This window comes from Dendropsophus ebraccatus, chromosome 3 (assembly GCF_027789765.1).
Source record: "Dendropsophus ebraccatus isolate aDenEbr1 chromosome 3, aDenEbr1.pat, whole genome shotgun sequence".
In the NCBI taxonomy this organism is placed as follows: Eukaryota; Metazoa; Chordata; class Amphibia; order Anura; family Hylidae; genus Dendropsophus; species Dendropsophus ebraccatus.
The window spans coordinates 193,040,853-193,054,110 of record NC_091456.1 but is presented as its reverse complement, the minus strand read 5'-3'; the positions used below and the strand labels follow the sequence as shown (position 1 = coordinate 193,054,110).

Genomic DNA, 13,258 nt, shown 5'->3' with positions numbered 1-13,258 from the left:
TTGGGGAGAAGGAATCCTCTATCCAGTATCATATCAGCAATTCTGTTTTACTGAAGACTTCAGAAGAGAAGGATATAGGGGTAGTGATGTCTGAGAGAGTTATGCTGCTGTCACACACGGCAGTTTTTGAGTTAAAACCAGAAGCAGATAGAAAGTAATGGGTGAAATAAAAGGAAGCCCTTGTCTCCTTCCTGCCGGATCTTCTTCTAATTTGGGTTTTTTCGAACCTTTAATGAGCCGCAGTAAAACAGTCCGGCCCCTCACACGTCTGTCAGCATTTACTGTCAGGAAACCATCAGGATTAAAGACCGGGAGCGGGGGGTGGGGGAGGGGATCAGGTGTTTCGGCGATCGTTGGCCGAGTCGGTGCCCAACAATTTTAGTCCCAAACCTAAAGCAATGATCAGCTACTCTATCGTTGTCTCTATTACTCGGAGTGATAATCGGCCCTTACTGTTTTCTTGGCTCTTTGATGTCACATTATATTATATTTCTATTGGTTTGTGATTCCATCCTGTATATTTATACACCTTTATTTTCTTTTCCCTATATTGTATACTGAACCCAATCATTCTGCCATGATCGCTCAGCACTAGTCTCGGGTCTTAATGAGGAGCAGTGACAACATCATAACCGTATATATCCACATGAGATTTTATTAACAATCAGTAACAAGTTTGGAGCTGCGGTATATGATATCTGTATTACCGCCAGATCTCCTATACACATGGGGAATACATAGCTGTGGTATATGACATCTGTATTACCGCCAGATCTCCTATACACATGGGGAATACATAGCTGTGGTATCTGGATTAGATTTGCTCTTTGGATAACAGACGTGTGAGTGATCATTGAGCGCTATGAACTGGCTTCTCCCTGGAGTGAATCTTTTGGTGAGTAATAAGATTATATTTCTGTGCAAAACATTTTCCACATTCTGAACATGAAAATGGCTTCTCTCCTGTATGAGTTCTTTCATGTATAGTGAGCGCTGATTTCACAGCAAAACATTTTCCACATTCTGTACATGAAAATGGTTTCTCTCCTGTATGAGTTCTTTCATGTGAAGCGAGATGTGATTTTAAAGCAAAACATTTTCACATTCTGTACATGAAAATGGTTTCTCTCCCGTATGAGTTCTTTCATGTGAAGCGAGCGATGATTTTAAAGCAAAACATTTTTCACATTCTGTACATGAAAATGGCTTCGCTCCCGTATGAGTTCTTTCATGTACAGTGAGCGTTGATCTTGAGGCAAAACATTTCCCACATTCTGTACATGAAAATGGTTTCTCTCCGGTATGAGTTCTTTCATGTAAAATGAGCGTTGCTTTTTGAGTAAAACATTTCCCACATTCTGCACATGAAAATGGCTTCTCTCCTGTATGAGTTTTTTTTCATGTATATTGAGATGTGATTTGCCAGTAAAACATTTTCCACATTCTGAACATGAAAATGGCTTCTCACCTGTATGAGTTCTTTTATGATTGGTGAGCCCTGATTTTTTAGTAAAACATTTTCCACACTCTGTACATGTAAGTAACTTCTCTCATGTATGAGTTCTTTCCTGGAAAGTGAGCGTTGATTTGAAAGCAAAACATTTTCCACATTCTGAACATGAAAATGGCTTCTCCCCTGTGTGAATTCTTTTATGTTTAATAAAATTTGCTTTTTCAGTAAAACATTCTCCACATTCTGAACATGAAAATGGCTTCTCCCCTGTGTGAATTTTTTGATGCTTAGAAAAATAAGCTTTTCCAGTAAAACATTTTCCACATTCTAAACATGAAAATGGCTTCTCTCCTGTATGGGTTCTTTCATGTAAAGCAAGCGTGTATTTTAAAGTGAAACATTTTCCACATTCTGTACATGAAAATGGTTTCTCTCCCGTATGAGTTCTTTTATGTAAAGTGAGCGTTGATTTTGAAGCAAAACATTTTGCACATTCTGTACATCAAAATGGTTTCTCTCCCGTATGAGTTTTTTCATGTAAAGTGAGCATTGATTTTGAAGCAAAACATTTTCCACATTCTGAACATGAAAATGGTTTCTCTCCTGTATGAGTTCTTTCATGTTTGGTGAGATGTGATTTGTCAATAAAACGTTTTCCACATTCTGAACATGAAAATGGTTTCTCTCCTGTATGAGTTCTTTCATGTTTGGTGAGCCGCGATTTGCTAGTAAAACATTTTTCACACTCTGTACATGAAAGTAACTTCTCTCCAGTATGAGTTCTTTCATGGAAAGTGAGTGTTGATTTCAAAGCAAAATATTTTCCACATTGCAAACATGAAGATGGCTTTTTCCCTGTTTGAATTCTTTGATGTTTAAAAAAATTTTTTTTGAGTAAAACTTTTTTCACCTTCTGAACTTGAAAATGGTTTAACTCCTGTATGAGTGCTTTCATGTCTAGTGAGCTGTGATTTAAGAGGAAAACATTTTGCACATTCTGCACATGAATATGGCTTCTCTCCCATATGAGTTCTTTCATGAATAGTGAGCATTGATTTAAAAGTAAAACATTTCCCAGATTTTGAGCATGAAGATGGCTTCTCTTTAGTGTGAGTTTTTTGATGTTGCATAAATTGTGATTTTCGGGTAAAAAATCTCTCACATTCTGAACATGAAAATCTCTTCTCCTTATTGTGGTTAATCTCTGGTGGATCAGTAGCCAGGACTTGTATAGAAGGATGAGATGGCAGATCTTTGCTGTGAGGGGCTGGGGGTATATCTGGGGTAATAGAAGGTTCTGCATATGTATCCTGGGTGATAGGATTTCCCTCTGATCTCCGGGGACACTCAGCTGCCAATAGAAAAGAGATTACGTCTGAGTAATAACCTGGGAAATGTGTCCTATATTTATCTGTAGTTGTTTGTGTGACATCATGTGCAGAATGTGACATCATGGAACCTCCCATCATCCTCCATCACTCCCAACAGCCAACATGGTGACAGCAGCGTATTCCCAGCACTACACACCTCATCTATTCCGCTCTCTGTAAGTAATGTGCAGCCTCTCCAGGAATCCGCCATCTTTTCCCTCCCTGTGTATAGAGACAACTTGTATCCAGTCTCCTTACCCCCTTACACTGCCCCCTGCAGCTGGGATCACACATGGCTCCTGAATGAGATGGAAGGCCCAGCCCCAGCCGCTTCTGGACTCTACACACAATATATGCTCAGGCGGGCGGGCAGATAACGCTCCTGTAATAAAGACAGTGATCAGCCAATGAGCGGCAATCGTTCCCTTGTCGGCTGATCGTGGTCTTACACCATGACACTCATCAGCCTGATGGAAGGGGTACTGGCTGTATAGAGAATAAGAAAGATGATACTTACCTCTCCACGCTCCCCAGTGTCCCCCGCTGACTGCAGCAGCTGTTGACACTACTGAACCTATCTCTGCAGTGACAGCTGCTCAGCCTATCACTGGCCATGGTGCTGTCCCATCTTGGTCAGTGATTGGCTGAGTGGCTGAGACGAGTTCAGAAGTGTCAGTGGCGGCTGCATTCAGCAGGGGATGCAGAGACAAGGCAGGAGGACACCAGAGGAGCGTGGAGAGGTAAGTATTATCTTTATTATTTTACCCCTTTAAAGTCTGCACAGACTTTCTCTTTCAGGAAAGAAGCAGGGATATAGAATCTATCATACCGATGTCCTAGCGTTGGGTGTGACGGGGACATCGCAGGGAGCAGAAACATGGTCGGTCTACCTGTCCGCGCCATCACATAAGGGGGATCTCAGACTCGGAATATAATGTGTGATACGCCAGGAATCAGAGCGGATAGGAGATAGGAATTATGAAGCAGGGCCGGGGCTCGTACCGTCACCGGGAAACCTGGGGAAGTGACTTTTTTTTATAATTTCAGGTGTGTTCCCTTGATGGCTGAGGGGGATGGGTGAAGCTCCGCCCAGAGGGGCGGAGTCAGAGATGTCAGGTGTGGAACAATGAGACTAAGGGGCCTATTCCACAGGAGCGATAATCGGCCTGGTTTGGCCTGATTTTGCCGATTATCGCTCGGTGGAAGAGAGAAAACGATCAGTTGATGATCGGGTCATCGGCTGATGGTTTATTTAGGGCCAGACCTAAAATCATCGTTCCCCCACCGCGCATCGCTACGGTGGAATAGCGGTGCGTGGCGGGCGACTGACGATTTCCCTACATCATGCATTACCTGGCAGGTCTTCTCCTGCGCTCCGTCTTCCTCCCCGGGTCCCGCGGCGCAGCATCAGCATCAGTAATAAGATTAGATTTCTGTGTAAAACATTTTCAACATTCTGAACATGAAAATGGCTTCTCACCGGTATGAGCTGTTTCATGTGTTGTAAGCTTGGGTTTCTTAGTAAAATGTTTTCCACATTCTGAACATGAAAATGGCTTCTCTCCTGTATGAGTTCTTTCATGTCCAGTGAGATGTGATTTTTGAGTAAAACATTTTCCACATTCTGAACATGAAAATGGTTTCTCTCCCGTATGAGTTCTTTCGTGTATAGTGAGGTTTGATTTGACAGTAAAACGTTTTCCACATTTTGAGCATGAAAATGGCTTCTCTTTTGTATGAGTTCTTTCATGAGAAGTGAGCGTTGATTTTGAAGCAAAACATTTTCCACATTCTATACATGAAAATGGCTTCTCTCCCGTATGAGTTGTTTCATGTCGAGCGAGATGTGATTTTAGAGTAAAACATTTTTCACATTCTGTACATGAAAATGGTTTCTCTCCCGTATGAGTTCTTTCATGTAAAGCGAGCGTTGATTTTAAAGCAAAACCTTTTCCACATTCTGAACATAAAAATGGTTTCTCTCCTGTGTGAGTTCTTTCATGTGAAGCAAGCGTCAATTTTAAAGCAAAACATTTTCCACATTCTATACATGAAAATGGCTTCTCTCCTGTATGAGTTGTTTCGTGTCGAGCGAGATGTGATTTTAGAGTAAAACATTTTCCACATTCTGTACATGAAAATGGTTTCTCTCCCGTATGAGTTGTTTCATGTAAAGCGAGCGTTGATTTTAAAGCAAAACATTTTCCACATTCTGTACATGAAAATGGTTTCTCTCCCGTATGAGTTCTTTCATGAAAAGCGAGATTTGTTTTTTTAGTAAAACATTTCCCACATTCTGCACATGAAAATGGTTTCTCTCCCGTATGAGTTCTTTCATGTGAAGTGAGGTTTGATTTTAAAGTAAAACATTTCCCACATTCTGAACATGAAAATGGTTTCTCTCCCGTATGAATTCTTTCATGTAAAGCGAGTGTTGATTTTGAAGCAAAACATTTTCCACATTCTGTACATGTAAATAATTTATCTCCAAGATGAGTTCTTTCATGAGAAGTGAGCGTTGATTTTGAAGCAAAACATTTTTCACATTCTGTACATGAAAATGGTTTCTCTCCAGTATGATTTCTTTCATGTGAAGCGAGAGTTGATTTTGAAGCAAAACGTTTTCCACATTCTGAACATGAAAATGGTTTCTCTCCCGTATGAGTTCTTTCGTGTATAGTGAGGTTTGATTTGACAGTAAAATGTTTTCCACATTCTGAGCATGAAAATGGTTTCTCTCCCGTATGAGTTCTTTCATGTGAAGCGAGCGTTGATTTTAAAGCAAAACATTTCCCACATTCTGAACATGAAAATGGTTTCTCTCCCGTATGAATTCTTTCATGTAAAGCGAGCGTTGATTTTGAAGCAAAACGTTTTCCACATTCTGTACATGTAAATAATTTATCTCCAAGATGAGTTCTTTCATGAGAAGTGAGCGTTGATTTTGAAGCAAAACATTTTTCACATTCTGTACATGAAAATGGTTTCTCGCCAGTATGATTTCTTTCATGTGAAGCGAAAGTTGATTTTGAAGCAAAACGTTTTCCACATTCTGAACATGAATATGGTTTCTCTCCCGTATGAGTTCTTTCGTGTATAGTGAGGTTTGATTTGACAGTAAAACGTTTTCCACATTCTGAACATGAAAATGGTTTCTCTCCCGTATGAGTTCTTTCGTGTATAGTGAGGTTTGATTTGACAGTAAAACGTTTTCCACATTCTGAGCATGAAAATGGCTTCTCTCCTGTATGAGTTCTTTCATGTATAGTGAGATTTGATTTGTCAATAAAACGTTTTCCACATTCTGTACATGAAAACAGCTTCTTCTCCTTATTGTGGTTAATCTCTGGTGGATCAGTAGCCAGGACTTGTATAGAAGGATGAGATGGCAGATCTTTGCTGTGAGGGGCTGGGGGTATATCTGGGGGAATAGAAGGTTCTGCATATGTATCCTGGGTGATAGGATTTCCCTCTGATCTCCGGGGACACTCATCTGCCAATAGAAAAGAGATTACGTCTGAGTAATAACCTGGGAAATGTGTCCTATATTTATCTGTAGTTGTTTGTGTGACATCATGTGCAGAATGTGACATCATGGAACCTCCCATCATCCTCCATCACTCCCAACAACCAACATGGTGACAGCAGCGTATTCCCAGCACTACACACCTCATCTATTCCGCTCTCTGTAAGTAATGTGCAGCCTCTCCAGGAATCCGCCATCTTTTCCCTCCCTGTGTATAGAGACAACTTGTATTCAGTCTCCTTACCCCCTTACACTGCCCCCTGCAGCTGGGATCACACATGGCTCCTGAATGAGATGGAAGGCCCAGCCCCAGAGGCTTCTGGGCACTACACATAATATATGCTCAGGCGGGCGGGCAGATAACGCTCCTGTAATAAAGACAGTGATCAGCCAATGAGCGGCAATCGTTCCCTTGTCGGCTGAACGTGGTCTTACACCATGACACTCATCAGCCTGATGGAAGGGGTACTCGCTGTATAGAGAATAATAAAGATGATACTTACCTCTCCACGCTCCCCCAGTGTCCACCGCTGACTGCAGCAGCTGTTGACACTACTGAACCTATCTCTGCAGTGACAGCTGCTCAGCCAATCACTGGCCATGGTGCTGTCCCATCTTGGTCAGTGATTGGCTGAGTGGCTGAAACAAGTTCAGAAGTGTCAGTGGCGGCTGCAGTCAGCAGGGGATGCAGAGACAAGGCAGGAGGACACCAGAGGAGCGTGGAGAGGTAAGTATTATCTTTATTATTTTACCCCTTTAAAGTAAAGTCTGGCAGGTCTTCTCCTGCGCTCCGTCTTCCTCCCCGGGTCCCGCGGCGCAGCATCAGCAGCTCCGGAGCGGCCTGACTGTCAGACCGCTCAGCCAATCACTGGCCAGGACCGCCGCGGCCACTGATTGGCTGAGCGGTGTGATAGCTCAGTCCGACCGCTCCGAAGCTGCTGATGCTGCACCGCGGGAATCGGGGAGGAAGACGGACCGCAGGAGAAGACCTGCCAGGTAATGTATGCTGCAAGGGCTGCAAGGACATCGGTAACGATCGGTAACGATCCGATCCGCAGCGGATACGTTATGTGTGAAGCTACCCTTAGGGAACATTGCAGTATTACAATGCTGGGGATCCAGTCCAGTGTGTTGTCCTCCATTTTCCATGCCCAATCCCCTGGGGAGGAGGAAGCTATACGACGCCGCTCTATGCTGACTACCAGAACTTTCTTATTTCTGCTTCTTGTTGTCGGTGCTCGCAGTGTCTGTGTGTCTTATGTAACCAGGTACTGTCCAGGGCGGTGGCAGCAAAGTATTATGTATGTACCTTGTGTTGGGGAGTCTGACAGCGGCCGGTGGGTTATGTGTCTGGCAGCGGCCGGAGGGTTATGTGTCTGGCAGCAGCCGGTGGGTTATGTGTCTGACAGCGGCCGGTGGGTTATGTGTCTGGCAGAGGCCGGTGGGTTATGTGTCTGACAGCGGCCGGTGGGTTATGTGTCTGGCAGCGGCCGGTGGGTTATGTGTCTGACAGCGGACGGTGGGTTATGTGTCTGGCAGCGGCCGGTGGGTTATGTGTCTGACAGCGGCCGGTGGGTTATGTGTCTGGCAGAGGCCGGTGGGTTATGTGTCTGGCAGCGGCCGGTGGGTTATGTGTCTGACAGCGGCCGGTGGGTTATGTGTCTGGCAGAGGCCGGTGGGTTATGTGTCTGACAGCGGCCGGTGGGTTATGTGTCTGGCAGCGGCCGGTGGGTTATGTGTCTGGCAGCGGCTGGTGGGTTATGTGTCTGACAGCGGCCGGTGGGTTATGTGTCTGACAGCGGCCGGTGGGTTATGTGTCTGGCAGCAGCTGGTGGGTTATGTGTCTGGCAGCGGCCGGTGGGTTATGTGTCTGGCAGCAGCTGGTGGGTTATGTGTCTCGCAGCGGCCGGTGGGTTATGTGTCTGACAGCGGCCGGTGGGTTATGTGTCTGGCAGCAGCTGGTGGGTTATGTGTCTGGCAGCGGCCGGTGGGTTATGTGTCTGGCAGCGGCCGGTGGGTTATGTGTCTGGCAGCAGCTGGTGGGTTATGTGTCTGGCAGCGGCCGGTGGGTTATGTGTCTGGCAGCAGCTGGTGGGTTATGTGTCTGGCAGCGGCCGGTCGGTTATGTGTCTGACAGCGGCCGGTGGGTTATGTGTCTGGCAGCAGCTGGTGGGTTATGTGTCTGGCAGCGGCCGGTGGGTTATGTGTCTGACAGCGGCCGGTGGGTTATGTGTCTGGCAGCAGCTGGTGGGTTATGTGTCTGGCAGCGGCCGGTGGGTTATGTGTCTGGCAGCAGCTGGTGGGTTATGTGTCTGGCAGCGGCCGTTCGGTTATGTGTCTGGCAGCGGCCGGTGGATTATGTGTCTGGCAGAGGCCGGTGGGTTATGTGTCTGACAGTGGCCGGTGGGTTATGTGTCTGGCAGCGGCCGGTGGGTTATGTGTCTGGCAGTAGCTGGTGGGTTATGTGTCTCGCAGCGGCCGGTGGGTTATGTGTCTGACAGCGGCCGGTGGGTTATGTGTCTGGCAGCAGCTGGTGGGTTATGTGTCTGGCAGCGGCCGGTGGGTTATGTGTCTGGCAGCAGCTGGTGGGTTATGTGTCTGGCAGCGGCCGGTCGGTTATGTGTCTGGCAGCGGCCGGTGGATTATGTGTCTGGCAGAGGCCGGTGGGTTATGTGTCTGACAGTGGCCGGTGGGTTATGTGTCTGGTAGCGGCCAGTGGGTTATATGTCTGGCAGCGGCCGGTGAGTCCAGACACAGCGGAGTTTTGTGGGTGTGGTGGCCTGTGAACAGGGAGTGTTGGTGGTAAAGCGGGTGTCTGCTGTCTGGGTGCAGAAGACTGTTGGAAAATGCTATAAAATATGACGTCCTGAAGTAATTTGATTTACTATAAATGTTTCTTATTCTGATGCTTTTATGAAATGTTCTGATGAAGCAGAAATGTTCGGGGCGCTGAGCAGATTATAAAGTTGTGGTTACTTGCGGAAACTGACAGTTTAAGAAAGAGGAAGCGCCCGGCTCATCCTCCCCCAACGCTTATCTGACTTTGTGATCTGCAGCTTTCCACCACATAACATTTCCTTAAAGTGACACTGTCCCCTTTCTGCATTCTGACTCCTGCAGTTTATATCATACGTCATGGTGTTTGTTCCAGTAAAAAGTGATCTGTTATCATCTGCGGATTGTGCTACCTGGGCGGGGCTTCATGGCCGCAGCGCTACATAGCCCTGTCTACATTGCTGCCATAGGCCCTGCCCCTCTGTGACGTCATCGGCGCATATGTCCCGCATTGGTATGGGCTGACCTATAAGGGGTGGGGCCTAGACCTTTAGGCCAACCCATTCCCATGGCTGTTGGGGGGGTGGGGCCTGGATGGCTATGACATCACAGAGGGGCGGAGTCTATGACACCATTGTGGGCAGGGCTAGATGGCGCTCCGGTTGAGCAGTCACATAACGGGAAGGATGTGTGATAGTAGAGAGTTCTCAGAGGGTGACTATAATGACATTACATATTACATGATGAAACCACCTGTTATGTCAGTCACAGTAAGGCCTCATTCACACCATCCTGAGGAGGATTGCAGCACGGATCCCCCTAGCAGTGCCCCCTCCCCCGGCAAGTAGCTGTAAATTAACTCTTTGTTGTCCTGTTTTGGTGCCTCATCTCCCTCCACCCCTCCCCTCTCCATAGAGAACAATGAAGACAGGGGGGAGAGCTTCAAACTGCTTTTTCATGATAAAAATTCATTTTTCGGCTAATAAACCCAATTACAAAGTTTCTTAAAATCACCTGGACTATTGATTTCTGCAAAAAAAATTTAAATGACAGTGACACTTGCTCCATTCACCTCAATGGAACGGAGTTTCAAACCCCACCCAATCTGGAGACAAGAGTGGGGGAAAAGTGGGCGTGTTTTTGTAGCGCTGGATAACCCCTTTAATGGCTCCTAATATTGTCTCTGGTTGTGAGGGAAATAGAATCAGGTATAACACTATGTATTGGCTTCTGATCTGTAAGACTGGGGTCATGGATTCTCAGCGCTCACTTCCTCTTTTCTTCATAAAGTTTCCATCTAATGTTTGTGTGATGTTTCTAAGCATTAGGTTTAGATTATGGAGGTTCTTATCATATGTGCACAGGTGCTTCCTGCTGATTGGGGTCACATGGGTCTTACAAGGAGGAGTGCTAGCACCCAGAGGGGCTTACATATGGTAAGAACCTCCTCTTTCCCCCACCCTACTTGCCCTTCCTCCTCTCTCCCCCACTCTACTTGCCCCCCTCCTTTTTACCCCACTCTACTTGCCCCTCCTCCTCTTTCCCCCACCCTACTTGCCCCTCCTTCTCTTTCCCCCACTCTACTTGCCCCTCCTCCTCTTTCCCCCACCCTACTTGCCCCTCCTTCTCTTTCCCCCACTCTACTTGCCCCTCCTCCTCTTTCCCCCACTCTACTTGCCCCTCCTCCTCTTTCCCCCAACCTACTTGCCCCCACCTCCTCTTTCCCCCACTCTACTTGCCCCCACCTCCTCTTTCCCCCACTCTACTTGCCCCCACCTCCTCTTTCCCCCACTCTACTTGCCCCCACCTCCTCTTTCCCCCAACCTACTTGCCCCCACCTCCTCTTTCCCCCACTCTACTTGCCCTTCCTCCTCTCTCCCCCACTCTACTTGCCCCTCCTCCTCTTTCCCCCACCCTACTTGCCCCTCCTCCTCTTTCCCCCACTCTACTTGCCCCTCCTCCTCTTTCCCCCACTCTACTTGCCCCCACCTCCTCTTTCCCCCACTCTACTTGCCCTCACCTCCTCTTTCCCCCACCCTACTTGCCCCCACCTCCTCTTCCCCCCACTCTACTTGCCCTCACCTCCTCTTTCCCCCAACCTACTTGCTCCTCCTCCTCTTTCCCCCACTCTACTTGCCCCCACCTCCTCTTCCCCCCACTCTACTTGCCCTTCCTCCTCTCTCACCCACTCTACTTGCCCCTCCTCCTCTTTCCCCCACTCTACTTGCCCTTCCTCCTCTCTCCCCCACTCTACTTGCCCCTCCTCCTCTTTCCCCCACCCTACTTGTCCCTCCTCCTCTTTCCCCCACTCTACTTGCCCCTCCTCCTCTTTCCCCCACCCTACTTGCCCTCCTCCTCTTTCCCCCAATCTACTTGCCCCTCCTCCTCTTTCCCCCACCCTACTTGCCCCTCCTCCTCTCTCCCCCTCTCTACAATGGTGAGCAGTAACACCTTGTTAACACTCGAGCTGCTTGGCGGCCGCCTTCTCCGCCGCAGATGCCTGTTGTCTCTCGCTTTGCGGAGTTGGCGGTCGCTGACCAACACGGTGTTGATTTAGCGTAGGGACTCATGTGGGCCAGGGGACCGGCACGTGGTACATGGGGCAATATGGTTTGATCAAATTATATACCGACATCCTGGCGTTGTTTTTTTATATGTAGCCGAGAGGCATTAGTGTCAGCCATAGGTGTGAGGTGCAGCGGCTCCATTCTCTCCATGTTTATATTACCTGCTGATGGGAGGGGCTGCTGATCCTCCAGCATCACATCCTTGTACTGATCCTTGTGTCCTTCTACATACTCCCACTCCTCCATGGAGAAATAGACCGCCAAATATACCTTAAAAGACAAGACAAGCTCACTTAGGGGTCACGTTACATGCTATCCATAGAAGTCTATGTAGATAGGAGGAGGAGGATGAGGATGAAGCTTCCGAGTGAGATAGATGTAAGAGAGACACAAACATGGCGGCCGCAGTATTATATGTGGTGTCCCACCACGGGCGTTGCTATTGGTTACACCCTTCACAAAAGCCTGCACTTTTTGTTAGTCAATGGTGATGCTAAAGTTTCACCACAAGATGTCGCTATCCTCAGTATATGTACTTAGTTGCTGCACAGCTGTAGTCTTGTAACGGTTATTGTGTGTTTATATGTCACATGGATCTGTAGGCCAATGAGAGTCTTCTATCCTATCATATCTCTCTTTATTTCTTCTCTATGCACTCTTCACCCATTCACAGCACATCTAACAAGGGCTGCAGATAGGAAATCACGTGAGTAGAGGAAGTGTATGGTTTATGGTTGGACTTTGTAGGGACAAGACACAACCTCCAGTTTTTCCTCAAGTAACTCTATTTAGCACTATGCAGTGTTAAACCCTTCCTTAGAGAGGACAAGTCAGAGATCATCTCAACCCACGCCGTGGACTAGGAGAGTCACAGTGCAGGACAGTATCCACAAAAGCCAACGCTAGGAACTGATCCGAATAGAGCAAAGTTGCTAGAAGTCTATGAACTCTATCTCGCAGCACGTGTGTCAGCAGGTAACCCTCAGCATTCCGCTCATCCTAGGTAAGCACAGTACTACTTGGGTTGGGACTCTCACGACATCCTCCTTTCTGCTCCACTGACTCTTCTTACTACCTCTCAGCACACAACCCAGTCTGTACCACGTTACACTCTCACTACAGATCTATCAAGTGTGCTATTATGTCTAAGGGTATTGTGTCCGGGCAACTCCGTATGTTCTGCTACATACAAGTATCTTCAGAGTAAACAGATTTTTATTTATGATAAAGAGACTCTGTCTGCCCCAGCATCCTCGGCTGCCACTGCCCCGTCTGCCCTGGCCACCCGCTTCTGCTACCCCTGTTCTGCCCTGCCATCCTCGGCCTCCTCCTTCGGTCTATTCTGTCACCCCCTGCCTCCTCCCTCAGTCTGCCCCAGCACACCCACAGACCTCATCCGTGCCTGGCACCCCAAGCCCCCCCAGACCTCAGCGTGCTGCCCCAAACGGCCGCCCCAGCCCCATTCTTCTGGACCTTGACAGTGCTGAATCCCACCCCCTGGTGTACAGTTTCTGTATATAGGTGTATATAGGTGTATAGTGTATGTATATAGGTGTATAGTGTATGT

General features: G+C 47.3%; 1 pseudogene; it reads right to left on the bottom strand.

Moving 5' to 3' along the window:
* Positions 1 to 850: 850 nt before the first annotated feature.
* Positions 851 to 6,416, bottom strand: LOC138786639 (zinc finger protein 850-like; annotated as a pseudogene).
* Positions 6,417 to 13,258: the final 6,842 nt, after the last annotated feature.